A 9,146-nucleotide genomic window follows, 5' to 3' on the forward strand; every position below is an offset into this window, starting at 1 on the left:
AGTAGGTGTTCGCTCACTTCCCGATCTACTGAGCCGACCTGTGACAGTCTCATTGTCACAGGTCAGCTAGAAGTATGAGCTTCTAGCCTCATAGTTCTCCTTTAAGGACCATGGACTTTTTTCGTTTTAAACCACATTTTAAGCCTGAAAATTACTTTAAACCTCCAAACATGATATATTTTCTGAAAACCAAGACCCTGTAGAATAAAATGGTGACAGTTGCAAATTTTTATGTTGTACGACAGTAGCGCCATCTATTATCAAACCAAACAATTTAGTGAAAAATGCACTTAAGTTAAATTTAGTGCCCCAAAACACTATATGAAACCCTTTTTTTGTAAAATATAAAAGATGAGGTTACAATAAGTAAATAGATACCCAACATGCCCAAGTTAGGAATTGTGTGCGTCCGTGAAACTGCGGCAAAATTCAGTACCCCAAAAAGTCCATAGACAACGCTTTAAAAGCCCCCACATGTCATCAGTTTAGAGATACATGCAATATTGGCGCTAGAATAATTTTTCTCACTCTGGCGTGTGTGGCTACATGTTGGGTATCAACATGTATATTGCAATTGTTGTTTTTGTACGTATGAGCACCTGACGCTTGTTTAAATGAAGATGCGTGTGCTCACTGGGGCATGGGACTTAAACATTTTATAAATTATTTTTACATTTATTTTTTTATCTTTACTTTAGTTGCCATCACATGGGGGGCTTACAAGCCTCCCATATGATAGCATATTGGTAGTGAGAGGTACTCGTTAAGGTGATACTGGGAGTCCAAAAGACCCCTAGTATCACCTTTCCACTCTAAATAAGCTATTGAACTGCAGATTGCACTTCAATAGCTTATTGCTGAGCTTCTGAAGCCCAGCAATGACAGCTCAGGGACCCGAAGTGATGCAACACGCATAGGAGATTGGTGAATGGGCGTTCACTGCTGTCCTCCCCAGCTTCCTGCTGACACCCAAGATGCCGGACCTGGGCCTGCACGGGAAACACAGTGGAGGTGTTAGGCGGGGGGAGGCCACTTTACAAGATTGTAGAAGCGATCTGGCGACAGCTAAGTCACCAGAATAGCTTCTACTGTAAAGCCGATTGCCAGCTCTACAAATATGAACAGCTTTTAGCTGTCATGGGTCATGAAGGGGTTAAAATTATTTAACTGCTTTACATTAGCATTTAGCCTTCCCAATAAGCCAGATTGAGTGAAATCTTGATGTTTAACAAAACAGGGTGGGAGGAAACTGGTAAAAGAACATAGAAACATACAATCAATATATGAAACATGTAAATATAGTGTCAGCTCACAAATATAAAGAGAAACAAGTTCATCCATACCAGAGATGCTGCCACAAGGAGATTTGGGCTCTTTCTTCCAGACACATGCAGTGGATGGCAGTGGATTCTCTTCTCTTCTGTTCTAAAATGAAAAATGCCTTTGTTTCCTTCTCTTTCAACAGAGAGGATGTTGGGAGGATACCAAAGAAAAAACAGTCTAAGCTGCTATAAACAGAGGTGTTTTCTATTCAGCTCCATCTTGTGGCCGATTTGATATGGCAGGTAGGTAAGCCTATAAGTTCCACATGCCAAAGGCACAACACTTATGAAATATTCCTTTGCAATATTTTAGAAATAAAGAATCATACAACACTGCTATGCATTTGCTTTAAATGGATATTTGCATTCTGCTTACACTTTGATACAAAGTGTGTTTGGTAAGTAAAGTATGCATATAGGACAGAGAGTTCCTACTGTAAATCAGAATACATTAATCCTTAGACTTTTGACTATGGTTTTTGAGCTTTTACTGAATAGGACCAATACATTTCTAAATAGGTTACTGATTCATGTTATTTTTTTTGTGACAGGCATGATAAAATGATATATCACATTATGTTCCTGATAAACTATTATCTCTGAATAGCTGACTCATATAAATGTCATTATTTGCAAACTTTTGCTTAGAAAAGGTCAATACAGAACTTATGTACACACAGCTAACACAGAACAATCTGTAAAGAAAACACAGACATTCAAGTCTCTGAGCAATACATGGTTACTGCCCATTCATGGAAGAGTAGTGGAGAGCCAACGGGAAATTTGATTCAAGATAAAATGAGTGTGAACGGGAAATTAAAAGGGCATTAGTGTGTCATCTGCAAAAAAAAAAGCAATAAGAAAGCCCTGCCAGAAATTATTAGAATCTTTAACTTGCGTGTAGAGGATGTATATAGAGTAGACAATAAGATGCTGGAAAAAAGGATTTTGTACAGGATCTATCTGATATATAGTGAATATTTGTTCATCCTTGAGAACATAATATAATAGGAAAAATATTATCTTTTCAATACTGTTAACTCCAGTATGAAAAAAAACCCCAGTAATGTTAACCTAAAAGAAATTGAAGGGTTAAGGTGGCAAAACTGATTATATAATGAATGAACTATGAATAAACTGTCCTGCTTTTCTGTAAGGTTTATTCGAATATTATACTACACATTTTGTACACGTATTGTATTGTTATAAATGCAATAAACTATTATACCCGTTACCATTATAACTTTTAAAAGCCACCATGATTTCAAATTTACAAATATATCTTGTATGGGTGATCTGTTATTTAAAACAGTTGAATGATTAATAAAAACATGTTAAGGAACAGGATAAATATTTATTATCTGTTTTTCAGTGCTACGTCTACAGTGCTATTGAAAATGAACCCTTGTAAAGAGATTGTCACTAATATCTCACCTGTTGTCTCAATTATACCTTCTTGATGCTCCCACGCCACTGTATTTGCTCCGTCTGAACCCTCAGAAAATACCTCTGGGTAGGGGGAAACCGTTCTCCTTTTAGGATGGAGTCCTCTGGCCTGAGCAGCCAATCTTCAGGTCCAACCACTAAGGAAGTATGGAGGTAACCTTTGCTGACCACCACTTTTAAAACTGTTTGCTACTTGACCAAGACACTGATCTTCCGTGCATTCTGAGTCACTGACCCAGAACAAGTTTTAAAATTAGGACCGCTGTTTATACCTTAACTTTCCTGTTCAGGATGTCTGCTCCACATCAGTGACTAAGAAACTATCAAAGCCAAGGACTGCCAGGTAACCAGTAGAAGGTGGACATAAAAGCCAGGCTTGCTGAATTTAAGAGAGATGCTTTAAATTGGCCTTCCAAAACTGCCTTCTGTGAGGCCTGTGAATTTTAAAATTAGTATGTTCTTTTTATGGACACTCATAACAAAACTTTATGATTGGGAGATGTTAAAATCTCAGCCTATTTCTATTGAGGATCCATATTTTTTATGACAGAGACCACAGTAAGAATCTTTTACATGCAAAAACATATGTTCACATAAACCTACATGTATAGCATTGAGGTGGATGACAGGCCCTCTTGCTATGGTTATTGTAAAGTATGTTTCTAATCTTTTGAAACATACTCATATCGTAGTTTCTGATATTGTATGAGAACTGATGCCAGTTGTTTCTATTTTGTTTCATGTATTGCAGAATTATGAGTCCAGACAGAGATGGGTCCTACAGCAAGATTGATCGATATTAAGAAAACAATGAACAGACAATGGTAGACACCACTGGGCACAGCCAGGGCTGGATTTACCATTAGGCAGAGAAGGCACATGCATACAGGCGCCCTCCATAGAGAGGCACCGCGCAGGTACCTACTCTGTCTAATTCCCGGTGTTTTGTCAAGATACAACATCCACAATAGCAAGGTGGGTGCATCCTGCACAAAATGCACCCTCCTGCTCCAAGACCAGCGGCGCCTACAGGAACCGTCAGATTCCGCAAACACAGAAGACGGACCCCGGCATAAGGCTGCCCTGTAAAAAGCTTGTCTGATGCAGACAGGGATTTAAGGCAGCCTGCAATGCAAGAATAAAGCCACTCTACCTTCTCAGACCCAATACTCCATGGGGACTGCGGTGCTCAGCATGAATCTTTGCCGGACCCAATCAACAGAATCAAGTGGAAAAGAGCTGGCACCCCTAGGAATTCTCTTAATGGTGTTTCTTTATTGAAAAGGTATAAAAGTAGCTACAAAGGGTGCTAACATGTTTAAGTCCCCCAAGGGACCATAATCATTAAAGGCGGAATAGCGTGACACCGATGTCCTTCTCTGCATATGTGAAAGCCGGTGGGTTCCATAGCAGGTAAGGGCACCTAAAGGGTGAAGGGTTTGGAGAAGGTAGAAGAATTGAAAAGTCTAGGCCAAAATAGCTGATTTGGAAAAATTCTCCAATTCAGCTCACTTTGCAGGTCATCTATGTTGTCCTAGATTTTTCACTTCTGCGTTCTCCAAACTCTTCACCCTTTTGTGAATAAACCTGTAAGTAATTTACAAAATTAAAAAATACTAATATTTGGATTAATGATTTGATCAGTTTTAAGAATGTATTCATACATATCAACTAATCAAAGAAAAAAAAGTGTGGTGGGGGGTAAGGTAGTGAGATCATCTTTAGTGTCTCTTCCCCAGCATAATGCTTTCTGGTTGCCTCTGACATCTACAATTTTGCATCAATTTTCTTTATTTAATTGGAATTTTGATTGATACTACAGGGTTACTTCTACGATGCCAGACACATTTTCTGTTGTATTTGATTTAATACAAACTCCAATCAGAATTGCAATCACAATTATGCTTATATTAATCAAAATTTTATTTGGTTGATTTTTTAGATTTATTAAAAGATTGAATTAAAATGATCATTTAATATGCTGTACACACTGCAACATTGAAAAATGTAAAATAAAGACAGTTTCACTTTGCATACACCTTACAACCACATAAAATTACAATAGTATTCAATGTATCCAAATATTACAATACTGTCCAAAGTGACAAAATAACAACTCTCCACCTATTACTATATCACAGTCCTCCTTGGGTTTTACAAATTAATCTTGTGTAAACAGTCCTCTTAAAGAGATAATCACCTTCAGTGTTAATAAAATACCATCCAGTGTAAAAAGAAAGGATCTGTGAACACCTTGATGTGCACACAACTTTGCTCAGCTTCTTAATTTGACCACAACTAACATATATTAGTATGGACACTCACATAAGGGGTCACAGTCAGCATGTTTTGTGGACATCAGAATACTCAATTCCCTATCGATGGAATCACATACAGATAAAAAGGAAAAGGGCACATAGCGTACTCCCATGAAAAAGCTTTATTAAAATGACATAAAACCAAACTACATACATAATCCCTTCATAAAAAACAGCGTGCAAACAATATCCCGTATGCAGAAGGGAGCCCCAGCTGAGCCGCTTGTGTTTGATATAATCCTAGGTATTGCCAGCCACCCGCTCCATTATTTTCCTTATCTCTCCCCTTCTGGGTCTCTCATTATTAGACTCCACCCTACGCGTTACATCACTCGCACAACATTTTTTGGCAAACATTTTCGAATCTGTCCGATCTTTTTATCTTATGACCTAATTGAATATAATTACAAATTTGAATATCGTTGGTACAACTGAAATATCAAACTGATCAGATGATCAAAATATTGAATACTTTTAGGTCCCATTCACATGGATTAGTAACCACAAGAGATACAGTGCTCATTGACAGATTTGACATGTGCTGTCAGGGTTTCCTAACCTGACTTGTCCAGTTGCTTGCAGCATGGCTAAGTGTTTGGGACACTGTGGTTGCTCTCTGGCACCCTCTTATGTCCACATATCATCACTCTGCTGCACTGGCTAGACTCCTGGGTAATTCCTGTCTCACAGTGATGATGCAGGCACCAGGTCACTGTTTAACCTTCACCTTGTCTATTCAGTCTCCACCCTTGCGTTGCGTTCTGATCAACCAAGCGTGCTGTCATTATTCCTGATTTACGTGTATGATCCTGGCTCTGGCTGACTGATCTTCTGGCTCCTGACTCCGGCTTTGTTTCCGTTCATCCTGCTCTCCATGGTCCCTGACCTGGCTTGGCTGACTACCCGCTTTGGCATCTGATGCCTGGCTTGGCACTTACTAAGTCCTGGACTTTCTCCATTGTTTTTTGCCATTTATGTTACGTCCTGGACTTTCTCGATTGTTTTTTTCCATTTATGTTACATCCTGGACTTTCTCGATTGTTTTTTGCCATTTATGTTACATCCTGGACTTTCTGGACTTTCTCGATAGTTTTTTGCCATTTATGTTATGTCCTGGACTTTCTCCATTGTTTTTTGCCATTTATGTTACGTCCTGGACTTTCTCCATTGTTTTTTGCCATTTATGTTACGTCCTGGACTTTCTCGATTGTTTTTTTCCATTTATGTTACATCCTGGACTTTCTCGATTGTTTTTTGCCATTTATGTTACATCCTGGACTTTCTGGACTTTCTCGATAGTTTTTTGCCATTTATGTTATGTCCTGGACTTTCTCCATTGTTTTTTGCCATTTATGTTACGTCCTGGACTTTCTCCATTGTTTTTTTCCATTTATTTTACGTCCTGGACTTTCTCGATTGTTTTTTGCCATTTATGTTACGTCCTGGACTTTCTCGATTGTTTTTTTCCATTTATGTTACATCCTGGACTTTCTCGATTTTTTTTTGCCATTTATGTTACATCCTGGACTTTCTGGACGTTCTCGATTGTTTTTTGCCATTTATGTTACATCCTGGACTTTCTGGACTTTCTCGATTGTTTTTTGCCATTTATGTTATGTCCTGGACTTTCTCCATTGTTTTTTGCCATTTATTTTACGTCCTGGACTTTCTCCATTGTTTTTTGCCATTTATGTTTACTGTTATTTTCAATAAACACCTTTTATATTTTAAACCTGCACTTTAAATTTGTCTGGTTTCTTGGTTCCCTAATATGTGCTTCTTGTAGTGCTGTTTGTCACATCTACATTCATCCTACATTTTTTAAGGCTATTGTATATGATCATTGTCATTACAAACACCATGGAATCCTTGTGCAAAGTACAAAGACATTAATTACTGGTAGACATCGGTTCAGTTAATGATCTCTTTCTTCAAAAAGAAAAGACTTCTCAGTAAATCACATTTTTATGTGACAGGCCAATCGGTGTACTCCGCAGCCACTTTGTTTTAAAGCATCACATGACCTTTGCTGAGCTCAGCTGTGGCAATACAGTTTCAGTAACACAAGAAATACAAGGCTGATCGTTTACTTAACCATGTTAAAGGAGAACTATGGGGTTAGGGCTTTTCCCCATAGTTCTCCTTAGGGTAACGGGAGGACACAAACTAGCGTCCTTCCGTCACCCTAAGCTCAGTATACCGCGAGCTGCAGCTTGTATACCGAGACGCCGCAGCTGAAGCGAATCCCAACAATTATGTCTGGATCCGCCAGCTGCGTGAGTGACAGCTGGCTCTGCTTATCTAGAGGCAGAGCCAGCTGTACCCTCCCCCATCTGTTCCGCCAGTCAGCGCTGGAGGATCGGAGCGGGGAGGGGGGAATCCGGACCCTCCCCTGTTACTGCCGAGAGCCGTGACAGGATCGAGAAGTGAGCGAACGCCGGTATGTGTTCGCTCACTTCCTGATCTACTGAGCCAACCTGTGACAGTCTCATTGTCACAGGTCGGCTAGAACTATGAGGTGAGTGAAAACCACTCACCTCATAGTTCTCCTTTAAGTGTCACCCAATAAAGAGAATATGTTATTTTCCTCCAGTGAATTTCCTACTTTTCTTTGGTGCTGGAGCTAGCATGGAGGTTGCACACTGGCTCAAAAAAGATCACCACACCTGATTGTAGGCAGGAGTTGCAGCATTCCAAAACCCCCATGAGCCTAGAAACACTTTATTAAACCATCTCAGCACTACATATCAGCTAAGAGAAAAAATATACAAAGATTAAAAAGGTATTTACAGCCAAATCCCTCATTAAAAGGAAGAGAGAAAAATAGGTAAATGATCTGCAGAAATAATTTTTACTAGAGAACAAGAAAATTGTTAGCAATTGCATATAATGAGAGGAAACACTAGGGGGACTATTTAAAAAAAAATATTTCACACAATTTTCACCCAAGATTTATTTTATTTTTTCATTAATTTTATAAAGCAGTGAATGTGACATTAAACATTCACTGCAGGTGAATCAATCGCTGTAATTTAAAACACATACACTAGGAAGATTCTATTGCAGTGAAAGCTTGGTGAATTTTGTATTCATTGCTTTATAAATATACCTCTAAGCCTTGAGTGAAAGAGCTCAGCTAATTGAGTAAGAGGCACAAGTACTTTTTCAAAATTGTTCACATGTTAACAAGTCTTATGTTCTGCTGTTGAGTGTGACAGCATTAAATGCATGATTCAAACCATAGGCTTTGCGTGAAATTGAACCTAATAGTTTTATTGACTGTTAGTAGTATCTCTAAAAAAACAAAATAACTTAAATTACAATGAATGTTCAATGCAGGTATATTCTGTATATTAAATAAGTTCTTTCCTATACACAGTGTGTAACATATTTTTACTACTTAAATATGTTTTTGTTAGGAAAATGTTATTTATTTGGTCTTGATTATTTGCAACTATCTATTACACTGTAAAATTGTACTATTAATTTAATACAAAATTGCATTGTTACAAATAGGGATGAGCTTGAGGTTTCGGGCAACCATGTGTCCAATCTGCACTCTAGTTGTACACAGTGCGGAAAATGGGAAAACTAGTGCGAGTGTTCGCCACCATAGCAACCTTTTACCAATCATGGACTTTTTGTCTTTTGAACTGTGATCCTGTTGCTTAGAATGGCCAATAATGTATTGATTTTTTCCTTGTGCTCCTTTTACATATTCTGGTGTACTTGTTCAAGGTATATGCTATTAGCTGATTTTTGCCTATGTTTCCCCATCACGCCCACGCCTTCAGGTTACCTAGTGTACACAGAAATTTCTCATAGGGCTCCCACTGATCAACATTTCCTATATATGTTTTCTTTCCACTATACCTTTAGCTTATTTCTATACCCGGACTGCCCATCCTTTTTAATTTGGGTACCTCTTCTCAACCATCCATGCCCTTTTTTCTACGCTCTATATGTACCCCAGATCTCACCTTTTAAATGTATACTGAGTTAATATTTTTTGTATGCAGATCATTTCTTTTGGTTACTGCTGTAATCTTTGTTAATTTTC

Source organism: Nanorana parkeri, unplaced genomic scaffold (genome assembly GCF_000935625.1).
Source record: "Nanorana parkeri isolate BGI_ZX_2015 unplaced genomic scaffold, ASM93562v1 scaffold1245, whole genome shotgun sequence".
NCBI classification, from domain to species: Eukaryota; Metazoa; Chordata; class Amphibia; order Anura; family Dicroglossidae; genus Nanorana; species Nanorana parkeri.